General features: G+C 39.1%; 1 protein-coding gene across 1 annotated transcript in view; it reads left to right on the top strand.

The window, feature by feature from the left end:
• Positions 1–14,810, top strand: part of ascc3 (activating signal cointegrator 1 complex subunit 3) — a 256,025-nt gene that overhangs the window by 131,203 nt on the left and 110,012 nt on the right. The gene's annotated exons all lie outside the window — the stretch shown is intronic.

Here is a 14,810-nt window from a genome sequence, read left to right as displayed (position 1 = left end):
TCATGTCATTGAGCCCTGTAGCAGCTTGACACATTAATGCAGAATTGACGTCATGAGTGGTCACGTGTGTGTGTGTGTGTGTGTGTGTGTGTGTGTGTGTGTGTGTGTGTGTGTCTCAACTATATTGCAACAGCCTCTAAAATGTCTCATCCAGTCAGATTTCATAGATGGACCTATATGTAATAATAGCTGTTGTTACTGGGTTAACGTTCCTACCTTCACATTTTTGGGAGAAAATTCGTTCTTTTGAAAGACTCAGGATTTAATGTGGACCCACCAATAAATTGCATTTAGAGCTAAATGCTAAATCATTTATAAGTGAAATGAAAGCGATTTGGCGAGTTGAAACTGGAAGTGACTGAAAAGATGGTAGGCCTTTCTCTCAGCGGCAGTACAGTGGGGAGCGTCTCTCTCAGCTTGATATTAAATTGTCAGAAGTGGCTGTGACATATATTAATTTCATGTGGGAGCATGATGGATTGAATTTTCTTTATGAAATGCCCCCTTAGCCCCCCTGTCGGGCCAGCGGTTGGCAGACACGAGGCAGATGGAAGTTTAATACGCTTACGGAGGCAGCAGTTACTGTAGACTGTGCTTTCTCACAGCTTTGCAATGATGAAAAAAGTCTAATAAATAATATTTGCCGCAGAGGTCTCTATGGATCTTTGTAGGAATACTGTGGTGTCTGAGAGAGGTGAAATATAAAGAAACGCCGGTGAGAGATGGAATTCAATCTTCATGCATACGTTGACAAGATGAATAGGTTGAGTGATTGCATCTGTATGTGCAAATTCAAGTTGTAGCAAACTCAAGTTGCATGCAAATGGACAAAAGATGAACCGAGTGTAGAGCAGATTTACATCTCAGTTTCTTGTTCTGTGTCATCTGTGTATTGCAAGTTCATTGATGTTGGTCAGTTAGTTCATCTTTGGCAACTAATGATCCATTTGAAGCAGCACAATTGTTGAAGTTATCTCTCTATTATGGCTCTTTAAGAGTTCTGTGCAATGTTTTAGAAAACCTTTTTTGTACTCAGAATACTAAATGAGCATTGCAGGTTCTTAATTATTTGGTGGGAAGTTGTAAGTTTTATTTGCATTCAGAGGTGGACGTAAAGGCTGTTAACTCGGGATGATTTCTCACGGAGTCTCTAAGGGGTCGTGGTGATGGAAAAAATATTAGATGGGAGGAAAATTATATTTCAGTGCATTTGCGTGCGCTCACAAAGCGTGTACATTTCCCAGAGAAACTTTGGTATGTCCAAATTGGACCATCGACATAAAGTGTAACTGAAACTTTAAGTTTGCTCGCAAAACGGTTGGTATCCCATGAGAAACTAAGCGTTCGCTCATAAAACTGTTGCGTTCTCCCGAAAAAACTCTATGTGGCAATATAGTTTTCCATCACCATTTTTGTGTTCGCTCTCACAAGATTTGCATTTCCATAGTAAGTTTCATTTTGCTTGCAAATCGTTTGCATTTTGGGAGATAACACTAGGTTTCTTTTGGAAGTGCAAACGATTTGTGAGCGAATTAATATTTTCTTCGGGGAATGCCAAAGTTTTGTGGAAATATCATGTGAGATTTTTGTGAGTAAACGCAACAGAATGTACATATATCATTTTTCCTCCCATCTCATTTTCCCCATCACCATGACCCTTTAGGGCTCCATTATTGTTTTCTGTCTGTGCTTTTTATTGTTATTACTGTAATTCTGTTGTGTGTCCAACACATCAGCAGAATGATGGGGAGAACCAAAGATATGATGACAGTGATTGCGTCTCAGAGGAAACCTTACTTTGACACGTGAATTTTGTGAACCCTTCAGATTGATCAATATTACTGTGTTCTCTTGACCTGACTGAGTCTGTCCTCCTCTCAAGCGTATCAGTCGATATACAGTGCCCTTAACAAGTGACACTGGGGGGAAAACAAATGTTTCAGGTCTTTATTCAATTTGTTGCTTTATATTTATTACGTGTTGGTGCATTAATTCAGATTAAAATTCCAAGCGACTTGTGTTAACCATTAAAAACAAGAATTTAATTCAATAACTTGGCGGGGGATTGTGTATATATACTGCATATTGTACACAGATTGTGGACTTTTACATGTAAATGTCGTCTTTAGTTGACAGTTTAAATCAACTCTTCTGAATGCAGAAAACAAACATGCATAAACACGGTCAAAAACACATCCCAGACCACTTCCAAATCGGTTTTCAGTGATCCAATTATGATCCAGTCACAGCATGTGTTTTGGCATTTTTAGCATTTCCACTTGGCTTATAATGTGATCAAGTGCAGCTGGTTTGTGAAACTCTCCAGACACACAGTCAGTGATATTTGCTGTAGTAACAGTTACTTTTGAATGGTTATGGCTCATCTTGTCAACACTTTCACAATGACCAATCACGATTTCAGCTTCACGATAGCGGTGTTGCACCCTAATAATCCGTTTTGTAATCGGACTAGTAGCACAGTCAGAATAAAAAAAGTCTTGTGTAATCATGTCAATCAGAATTAATTTTATTTCGGATTGAGAACATGTAAACACTTGATCGCATTGAAAACTGACTCTGGAAAGATCTGCACATGTGTGATGATGTGTGACGCATGGAGCGAGCTGGTGTATTTGTCGAATATAGTGTAATAAATGACTGTCGTCTCATTTTAAATGTCTCCTTCCACTCTTTGTCTGTGAAGTGCTGCAGGACAACGTCCCACGAGTCCTTGCTTCTTATCCACAAACGGCTTGTTTTGCTTGTGTGAAGAGGCTTTTTTTACTGTTTTCTAAAAATAAGCAGTGTGACACTAACCTTTATATGCCTGTCGTCTGCTAATTAGGACCCAAACCAGATAAATATTACATTTACATTTATGCATTTGGCATACGCTTTTATCCAAAGCGACTTACATTGCATTTCAAGGTACACATTTTTACATTCTTATCAGTTCTTATCAGTTCTTGCTTTCCCAGGGAATCGAACTGTTGCAAGTGCCAATGCTCTACTGTTTGAGCTACAGGAAAGCTTAATAAGTTTGCTTTCTAAAACTGTATTCATGCAGTTTCCGCATATTAAAATATTAAATCTAATTTGAAGCTTGTGACATATAAACGCACACATCAACCCCATCATTTTACAGTACGTGGCATTCATGTAAACACTGTGTTCGGATTTATCAACTGGAATGACTTCATTCTAGTGCGAGTTATGCACTCTTGCAGAAATGCCTGCTATAATCAATGAAGCACTAAACAAAACTCTGCCATTCTCAGATTGGCCATTGAATTCATGAGCTCAACAGAAACGAGTGTGATTGGTTATACTGTTAAAGTCCCCCTGTAGTCAATAATTGTATCCCTTAAAACTCATCTTTGATCACCAAAATTGGCTTGAATATAACTTGACACCCTTGCTTAATTTAGTATGCGCGGTTCTATGAATATGCAAATGAGCCCCGCCTCCACTCACTCACTCAGCTCAGAGATCCACTGGTTGACGATCACACGTTGATCTGATTGGTTACAAGGTAGTTTGTGACGTCAGAAACACCAGCGATTTCAAACCGTGTCTTTGAGACTCTCTTTGGTTCACTGCAGTTTTAAGGAGAAAATACTCAGCAATGCTGTCGACTTATGAATTTACACATGGTTTTGCATATTAGAAACACCACATAGACATATAAACAGCATTAAAAGCTTGATTTTCACCACAGGGGGACTTTAAAAGCTGAAAAAAATATGCATAAAAAGAAACCTTTGATGCAACATGAACATTTCTAAATGTAATTCCGCAATTGACACTTTCCATTAATTTTCACACTTTCACACGCTTTAATCATACCTGTCAAAATAAATTTAGTGCGTGGGCAATTGCCCCTCTTTATTTTGGGGGCATTTGTTTATTTTGGTGCCATTTTTTAACCAAGTCCCCATTTATTTCCAACCCTCGAGGCCAGTATCTGTTGGTTTTGACAAATACAGAAATGCAACATCTTCCTTAAAACTCGGCCTTAAAAGGTCCAGTATGGGAGTTATTTCAGTAAGAGAGGTATTTCTGTCGGATCAACAGCAAAACACACTGTGGCCTGAAGGGATTATTGAAAAGAGCACTGAGGTACAGTACAGTCAGACAATGCCATATCAATCCTTCATGGCTCTCTTTGTCCTTCATTGTCATTTATTGTTCTTTTATGACTGTTCCTCTTGTCACAGCGATCAGCTCATTAAATCTGTTTTCTGAAGAGTCTTTCCATCTCTCTCTCTCTCTTTCTCTCTCTCTCTCTCTCTCTCTCTCTCTCTCTCTCTCTCTCTCTGAGAAGAGCAGATTGCGGTGAGCGCTGGTGAGAAACATGTTGGCAGGTGGTCAAGGACATGTTTGTGTTTTTTGGAAGGCTGTTCTGAAATTAGCAATCATGAATTAATTAGCTACCAATTATCCACAAGCCCAAACAATTGTGATGAATGCCAAAGTGCTGGCTCTGTTTCCAGGTACTGACCGTGGCAAAATACAGCCCAAAACAAACAGAACAACAGCGCTCAGCACAGCGACTCAGAGCCAATCGTGTGGTTTCTAACTCGCAGCGTAGCATGTCTGGAGTCGCCTTTGTTCCTTTAGATACAGTGAGGAAAATAAGTATTTGAACACCCTGCTATTTTGCAAGTTCTCCCACTTGGAAATCATGGAGGGGTCTGAAATTGTCATTGTAGGTGCATGTCCACTGTGAGAGACATAATCTAAAAAAAAAAATATCCAGAAATCACAATATATGATTTTTTTAACTATTTATTTGTATGATACAGCTGCAAATAAGTATTTGAACACCTGTCTATCAGCTAGAATTCTGGCCCTCAAAGACCTGTTAGTCTGCCTTTAAAATGTCCACCTCCACTCCATTTATTATCCTAAATTAGATGCACCTGTTTGAGGTCGTTAGCTGTATAAAGACACCTGTCCACCCCATACAATCAGTAAGAATCCAACTACTAACATGGCCAAGACCAAAGAGCTGGCCAAAGACACTAGAGACAAAATTGTACACCTCCACAAGGCTGGAAAGGGCTACGGGGAAATTGCCAAGCAGCTTGGTGAAAAAACGTCCACTGTTGGAGCAATCATTAGAAAATGGAAGAAGCTAAACATGACTGTCAGTCTCCCTCGGACTGGGGCTCCATGCAAGATCTCACCTCGTGGGGTCTCAATGATCCTAAGAAAGGTGAGAAATCAGCCCAGAACTACACGGGAGGAGCTGGTCAATGACCTGAAAAGAGCTGGGACCACCGTTTCCAAGGTTACTGTTGGTAATACACTAAGACGTCATGGTTTGAAATCATGCATGGCACGGAAGGTTCCCCTGCTTAAACCAGCACATGTCCAGGCCCGTCTTAAGTTTGCCAATGACCATTTGGATGATCCAGAGGAGTCATGGGAGAAAGTCATGTGGTCAGATGAGACCAAAATAGAACTTTTTGGTCATAATTCCACTAAAGGTGTTTGGAGGAAGAAGAATGATGAGTACCATCCCAAGAACACCATCCCTACTGTGAAGCATGGGGGTGGTAGCATCATGCTTTGGGGGTGTTTTCTGCACATGGGACAGGGCGACTGCACTGTATTAAGGAGAGGATGACCGGGGCCATGTATTGCAAGATTTTGGGGAACAACCTCCTTCCCTCAGTTAGAGCATTGAAGATGGGTCGAGGCTGGGTCTTCCAACATGACAATGACCCGAAGCACACAGCCAGGATAACCAAGGAGTGGCTCTGTAAGAAGCATATCAAGGTTCTGGCGTGGCCTAGCCAGTCTCCAGACCTAAACCCAATAGAGAATCTTTGGAGGGAGCTCAAACTCCGTGTTTCTCAGCGACAGCCCAGAAACCTGACTGATCTAGAGAAGATCTGTGTGGAGGAGTGGGCCAAAATCCCTCCTGCAGTGTGTGCAAACCTGGTGAAAAACTACAGGAAACGTTTGACCTCTGTAATTGCAAACAAAGGCTACTGTACCAAATATTAACATTGATTTTCTCAGGTGTTCAAATACTTATTTGCAGCTGTATCATACAAATAAATAGTTAAAAAATCATATATTGTGATTTCTGGATTTTTTTTTTTTAGATTATGTCTCTCACAGTGGACATGCACCTACGATGACAATTTCAGACCCCTCCATGATTTCTAAGTGGGAGAACTTGCAAAATAGCAGGGTGTTCAAATACTTATTTTCCTCACTGTAAATGCATACATTACTTTGAATATCTCAACTTCATATTTCATTTGATGTTTTCGTGGAGGTAGTATTAGTTATTAGAAGATGACTTGTGTGATGACAGAAAATAGGTAAAAAGGTAAAATCATTAGATCCAGAATATAATTTTTTGATAAGTTACTTTTTTTTCTTTAGAATACGAATATATTCTATTCAAGATTTCCAAAAATAAAATTGTCTAAAAGAAAGTTATACAGGTTTTGAACAGCATGAGTAAATGACAGATATCTTACCCAAGATTCCTTTCTATTTTATGCATCAATCTGAGCAGATTCAGCAGGCATGTAAATGCCTGTATTGGAAATAAATTGGAAATAAATAGTCAGTTTAATTGTTACGTCCTTCGTTAATTAGATGTTATTTGTGTAGGAATTTCATTAGACATAACCTAAATGTTTTGCGTGTGTGTCGCGACAGTAAGAGAATTACAAAAGAAAAGGAACAGACAACAAACCAACAATTAAGTTGCTTTAAATATAATAAAGTGAAGTAATAAAGACAGACTTTTGTTTTTGTTGAACAAATTTTTGAAGAAATTTGGTAACCAAACAATTTTGTTTACCATTGACTTCTGTTGTATGAATATAAAAAACAAATATCTAAATATATTCTTTTATGTTTCAAAGAAAGGCATAGAGGTTTGGAATGATATGATGAATGCCTTAAAGTGAAAAGTTTAGCTGATGTGATTGTGAGCTGATTTTGCCCAACATTTGCAACAACCTCTTTTGTTTGCCTTAATTTAGCAACAAACTGAAAGCTTGCACACTTTTTTTGTTAGGGTGTAAAAATGTACAAACATTAATTAAAAGAGACGAACAGTGAAGAGAAACACAAAATCTTAAGAGAGAGGGGAAATCACACAGAGATGACAAAGACCAGATTCAAACTGTTCACTGACCACCTAATACACACCGTGCTCAAAAATGGCAAGAAGCGGCTGATTTTGACAGTTCACAGAGTTAAGATGTTGGTTTGTTTTGTTTTTAAGCCATGAACCATGTTTCAGAGTAGAACTAGTCTTTTCTTCCTAAAGGTTGCCAAAGAGATTCAGCTGTTTCTTAGATGTCCTCCTCCTCAAGTGGTGTGTTTCAGGTCTCTCTCTACTATGTGCTTTAAGGTGGTTGTATTTTGCACACAGTCAGACAGTTTATACTGCATTTGACCATAGCCCATGAATTCAGAATTGCCACTGAGTAAGCTTTAGTTCATGATTATGAGCTTTAAATATTTACTGCAGATAGACAAATTTAAAACAGACCAAATACATTGACGGCTCATCTTCAGGGGCATATCCACGTTTGTCCAGTAAACACTCTAAAAAACACTGGGTTAAAAACAACCCAATTTGGGTTCAACCCAAGGGCTGGGTAGGACAGAACACATGTCGGGTTAATTTTACCCAGCAAATTGCAGGGCTCCAGACTAACTTTTTTTATTAGGAGCGCTGTAGCCCCTGACTTAAAATTTTAGGAGCGCAAGCAGAAAATTTAGGGGCACACCTTCACATTTTCCCCCTAAATAACTATTACAGACAAATGCTTTGATAATAAATAGACTTAACGTACAGAAATGATGGTGCAGTTTTATTTTAAGATCACAGGGCTCCAGACTAACATCTGAGGGCAGCGGCACTAAGTTCTACAGAAAGTGTTTGGTAGCACTGTGGGATGACAAAGCACTGAGCTTAATTTGAGGTGTATAGATAAAGTTAACTTTAATTATTATCATTCATAATGTCTTAATACTAATTCAAAAGCAAAATGAGTGACAAAATAGATAGATTAGGGAGTGAAAATAGCCAATAAGCGCCCTCAGCAGCTATGTTTATAATGGTAATTAAATTTTAGGGTAATTTTAAATAAGTGTGAGTTTTCCTACTTCTTGAAACTTTCAGTTTTATAAATAGAGACTATCTTTAAAGGATGAACAAAAATGTTTTGGTCAACACATTAAAAATAACATTTAAATATGATATAGTTTTGAAGTGCTGGAAAAAGATGTACGCTACTTTTATAACCATAGTATACCATAGTTATAGTTATGCCTGGTTCAGATTACACAATTTGTTTTGTATATTACGATAGTCACTGTGTCAGATTACACGATTTTGACTCCTAAAAATCTTGTCATGTCGTGGACAAGAAACATGTCAGACTACACGTTGCTTTACGATCAGTCATCGCGAGCCGTCTCACACACACATTCACTCGAACATGTACACACGCACTCACTCACTCACATACACGCTCTCACACACACACACACACACTCACCACGCTCTCACTCACTCACACACTCACTCACTCACTCACTCACTCACTCACTCACTCACTCTCGCTTGCGCACGCACACACACACTCACTCACTCACGCACACACACTCTCTCACTCACTCTCGCTCGCTCACTCACTCACTCACTCACTCACTCGCGCGCACACACACACACACACACACACACACACACACACACACACACACACACACACACACACACTCATTCACTCTTGACTGAACCCGTCATGGAGGACCGTTAAAAAATTAAACATGCTAGTCTTTTTGTCATGATGTCGTAAAGCATCGCAGATGCGACATCGGTTGTCGCCCACTATGACACACTATACGAGATGAAATTTACTGGTCGCACATGTGCGACTGGATGTAAAATTCAGTCGCACACTCTCAAATTTTGGTCGCAAAATGTGATCATTTGGTCGCAGTCTGGAGCCCTGAATTGGGTTGTTTATTTAACTGGGTTGATTTTTCTTTTTTTTCTTTTTTTTACTTCATACAATAATTAATGTTTATGTATCCTGTCAATTAAAAAAAAAAAAAATACTCCACACGACAACTGGTTTGCATGATAATTCCTTTATTTTCAATATAGCATATTTATCGTTTAGCATATTTTATATAGTTTTGAATATTGACTACATGTAAGCTCGTTTTACAAATATTAGAAGTACAAAATAAACATTTATATGTAATTCAAGTGTAATCGTAACGGTGCTGGATCTCGTGCCGGAGCTTGTGTCGTGTTCAGCGCGGGATCTAATAACTTCAGATCGCCGCCCTGCGTTTCACTCGTAGACAAAATATGCTGTGACTCCATAACCTGTCCATAAACAATCAGTGTACAGTTATGCATATACATATTTGAACTTTCTTAAACTTAACTTTTTTAAAAAATAAAATCATAAAATTTTGTGCAAGGCATCAGGCGTTTCCATCACGCGAAAGGGTCGACGCGACACTCGTTTAGGTGACTAGCATCGCGCCCCCGTATGTTGCTTTGCATAAAATTAAACGATATACAGAACAATAACGAATTTTTGAGATGTATAAAATGTACACAAACCTGTATTTTACAGAAGACACGCACCAATTTTACGGAGCTTCACTGCTCTCTCCTAAAGAGGTCGCAAAAAGCCCGCGATAAATAACTCAACCCCTGGGTTGTTAAATCTGACCCAGGAACTGGGTAACACAAAAACTACCCAAACACTGAAAAAATAACCCAAAAAATTTACCCAACAGGCTCAACCCAGGATTTGGGTAGAAAAAAATGACCCAAGATTGATGAAATGATCTGTAGAATGAGACTGTCTGTCCCCCAGTACCGCCTGCCTTTGACTTAACTATAGCGTGTGGCAAATCACGGTTCAGTAGGAACTTCATGGGGTCTTTAAGGTCACAATTGTGTTTCCAAATGAGTTCTGCATTTGTGTTACAGTCACAGTATTATTGTGGTGGAAAGTGTCACTCTGTAGGGAGTGAATATGTTAGAATATTATGTGTTAAGTCGAGAACACTTTGTCAGATTTATCTTCATTCTCCCACACCATCGGTATTTTCAGTGAGAGGACTGCGAGAACAGTTAGAGAGAGAGAGAGAGAGATTTGCCATCTCATAACTGTCTTGTATTTCTATTATTGATTGTTTTTGTCTGAGGTATTGACTGCTTTGCAAGGGCAGCCTGAGTGTAATAGGAAAATTACAAGCCTCTTTTGTCCTCTGACTGATACACACACAGACGCTCTGCCCTTCTGCACATGTGATGCTGTTTCTGCCCTGTCAGACCAATCCTGAGCTAGAGGCCAGATCTAGATGTGCTGTTCACTTTTGCATGTAAAAAGATCAGTCACCTTCATTTATACTGCGCTTTTAACAATATAGATTGTTTCAAAGCAGCTTTACAGAGATAAGAAATTACAGTAACAGAGGTTGTTTTGTCTTTACAGCCGCTCTAGAATAAAGTTATTGTCCAGCTAAAGTTAGTTTTGATTGATTCACTTCTGTTGATCATTAGTTATTAACTTAGGGGCCGCCAACACGACACCGTTTTAACTGAAAGCAGAAAACTTTTAATGTGTTCTGGCCGTTCATTTGCAAGACAACAGTGTGTATTGTGGCTCGAGAACGCAAACTTTGAAATAGGTTTCAAGGTGCAAGTTTTGAAAACTTTTGAAAACGTTATCATCTCCGTGTAAACTTCAAAAACGTGAATCTGTGAAAACAGTGCATATTACGTGTTTTGTCTATTCGCTTTATTTTTGAACGCGGAAGTAAATATGGGTCCAATTTCCGTTTTTTGTGCGCCACTTGCGTTTCCACGCTTCCCTGGGCTAACTAACGATATCGATCGCGAAGGGTTATGCAGAGTTGACAGAAAAATGTTAAACATGCCTTAGCAGATGAATACAACAAAGAACCAAAGCCCCGCCTCACCCAGTTCGGGTACCGGACCTGGTTGAAACTCTAGCTGGCAGAGTGCCAAAACTTCGCCGGCGCCTTCAGCACCGCCGTAAACACGGTCGAGCCAACGCTGGACTAATATATCTATGGAGGTATTTTGTCAAATGTATTAATAATGCCATCAGAATGCAACCAAAGCACAGGATAGCAATAAGTAGATGGCTATAAATAATTGTAAATCATACAAAATAAATGCCATGATCACTAGATTTTATACAGGTGTTACTATAATGATTTTGTTAATGTGATCAGCAACCAAATATTGATAATGTGGAAGTTACTGCCTTTTGCCTTGGCATGACTTCTCACTTTTTGCTGACAATACAAAGGCAGAGTACAGTAACTTTAAAGGGAGGGTGAAATGCTCATTTTCAGTCAATCTCCTGTTAATCTTGAGTACCTATAGAGTAGTATTGCATCCTTCATATCTCCAAAAAGTCTTTAGTTTTATTATATTTATAAAAGAAAGATAGGCTGTACCGAGTCTTTCCTGGAAAAAACCGAGCGGCTGGGGGCGGGCCGTGTGGGCGGAGCTAAAGCTGTGTTAACGCGCTGAGCTAACAACACACAGAGACATTTGAAGCAGTTTTACTCACCGCCCGGTTCCAACGCACAACCGCGAACCTTTATCATTGTGACTGCTCGATCCTTAAGCATTAGACCAGGGGTTTTCAAACTTTTTGTGTGTGTGGACCACTATTTGTATTTAAGAATTTTCGCGGACCACCTCATAATACACATAATAAAATATGTCTACACAGAGTCCTACCTGAATTAATCTGCACCTCTAAATAGGCTAGCTCTAAAACTATCATTGGTCATCACATCAGTACAACAGGCTTGTTAAAAGAAAGTTTACTGCACACAACGGCTGCCACATATTTAATTTATTTATTTACTCAAGCGCCCGATCGAGGGTAATCAGGGCATAATCAGGTTCATTTGAACAACAGGCTTGAAATCTATACAGTAATAAGAACACTGGAATATAGTCAACATTTCAAAACCTTTGGCGATTTTAGGGGATTATTAATCTTCAGAGTTTTACAAGTCCTCAAAAAGTACAGGCTTGAGTTTGTCCACTTAACAGCACATCTGCAAAACATTTCAGAAACGCGAGATCAAGAAACTAACTGGAAATTAAAATAATAACAGGCCTTATTCATTCCATTTATAAACATTTCGTTTCATATAAATTGCCTATGCCTAACTGTGCGTTCCGGACGCGAATAGCGCGTCAAATTCAAAAAGGGATTATGTCAAATTCGCGCCTGCCGCGTCTAGTGATACGCTTGACCACTTTGTATCAATTCGCGCGTCAAGAGCGAAATTGACGCGCGTAAAAGCAAAAGTTTGAAGCGAAATTTCGTCCGGTGTGAACGCACCATTAAAGGCTATGCGTGTGATGAGAACATATTTGCCTCTGCCCTTTTCTCTTCAGAGAACCTGTTGCTATCCACCGAACCAATGTTGTGGTTCTAACGGCACTGAACTTGAATGTCACGGCCGAACACCACTAGGCTATTTTAGTAATCACACAATAACTTGACTATTTAATTAAAATGTTATATCAATATAGGCCTACATATTCTTTTTACTTTTCTTTTTTATGGGAATTTCCTGGTAAAATGAAGGGAAAAAAAAAATATTATTTTATATTTTATTTTGCCTTTCCACGGACCACCTGCAGTACCCTCACGGACCACTAGTGGTCCGCGGACCACAGTTTGGGAATGGCTGCATTAGACGATCTGCAAATCCGTCGATCTGGGCTTTGTTTATAAAACAATCATCGTCGAAATGCAGGGAACAAACAGTCTTACACAGCTCCGTTGATGATGCTCTGGAAAAACAAACTCCATCCACTGGTCTCTTAACGCTGGGTTCTTTAGGAATCTGTGCAGGGTTGTCTTGCCCTGGCAACCAAAAACACACTTCTTTGGTGACATTGACTTCCCTAAAGCCGAGCATAGCGCTTTGATGGCGAACTGCTTTCGCTCTCTTGCTCTGGTCTACGGTTGTGCGCGCGCGCCCGCGTCCTCCCGGAGAAGTGCCCTTAGGACCCATATAAGGAAATTCCGCTACATCTGACGTCACGCAGACCCATACTCGAAAAAAACTTTCCGAAACTTGTGACAAACCGGAAGGAGCATTTTTGGAACAGAAATACTCCTTCAAACGTACAATTTAATTTTTGAAACTTTGTCCATGTTTAGCATGGGAATCCAACTCTTTAACAGTGTAAAAAACTCAGTATGCATGAAATAGCATTTCACCCCCCCTTTAAAATACTGGTCAAAAGTCAAGTTTGAGCTCAAGATTTTTTTATGTATATAATTTTCATTACTAAAACATCTATTTGCCAGATCAGGTCTTGTGTTCACAAAATGAAAAGAACAAACATACGGTCACTTCGGTGGTTTCTTCAAATTTAAAGCTTTTAATCACAGGCGAAGGGATTCCTCATTCTTCGGCGGGGGGTAAAGGTCATAGGGCGCCTCGCAATTACATTCAGCTCTCGTACGCTTTCAATGATTAAAACACTCCTGCTCCAAGTAAATCTTTCTTTTGTACCAGTTATTATGACAACCTCTAACTGCACCAACAACCCCGGTCTTCCTCGAAGCCATAACGATGAGTTAGTTGTTACGAAGACTTGTTTGATTAACCGCTACGGTGAAAAGTGAGTTAGCTAGCCAGTGACCGGAAATGCCTGACCGGAAGTCTCGCACAAAAAAACGGCAACTGGCTGTGTCCGTATAATATACTGATATTATACGGCATAATACTGATTTTGTTGTCGTTTTCGCGGAACAATGCGAACTGGAATAATCTTGATAACATTTTATCTGTACAGAGGTAAAGGGATAGCTCTACTGTAAATGCCCAATCCCTAAACTCTCTAAATGCAAAAGACCCAGCACAATACTGCAACTGCAAAGATGAAGTCCCCAAGTTCACACAAGTGCTGAAATGTACAGTATGGATAAGCAGTTCAGTGCAGTGCAAGGCCAGAGATCTGCTGGGATACAGGATTATATAGGATTAATTGTCAATGTAGGTATTTGAATGAATTAAAGCTTTATGTATTGACTTTTTAGCAGCTCCTTGTTTAAACTACCTAGAGATGAGCAATATTACCAACATCTTTACCACGGGATTCAACCAATATTTGTATTAAGTAATTTTCTCTACAATAAGGAACATCACCACAAGATATTAAATCTGCTTGAAATCAGAAATGCTACTAATTAAAATAAAGTTATAGTCTGTATTTCTCAATATGATCCACTTAAAGAGGCCATATTTTACTTTAAGTCTTGATGTTGTTTTTGTTCTCTACAAGAACAGGTTTTTCCTGCTTGAATGTCCAATAAACACGTTATTTTCCCCATATTCTCCACTGTTTAATCTCCTCTCTTCCCAGTCTGTCAGTAACGCTCTGTTTAGTTCCTGTCTCTTTGAAGCCCCTCCTTCTGAAAAGCACACTGTGCTCTGATTGGTCGGCTGGATCAGTGTGTTGTGATTGGTCAATAAATTAAATTATAAATAATTTCTAATTTAGTAAATATGTAAAATAAGTAGTTTCTGCAATTGTTATGCAGGTGTTTTTTATGGAAGTAAAATAATACGTAATGTTTTTGAAACAAAACAACAAAAGTTTGTTATGTTTTGTTTTGCATGCATTTTTATCTGAAAGGCGAAAATGGATTATTGAATTTTTAATAATGAAAATTTGTGTGAAATGTTTTTAATTTAAATATTCGCAGCTTAAATATGCAACCATG

Source organism: Squalius cephalus (assembly GCF_949319135.1).
Source record: "Squalius cephalus genome assembly, chromosome: 15".
NCBI lineage: Eukaryota > Metazoa > Chordata > Actinopteri > Cypriniformes > Leuciscidae > Squalius > Squalius cephalus.
The sequence above is the reverse complement of the archived record's forward strand: the minus strand, read 5'-3'. Positions and strand labels throughout refer to the sequence as shown.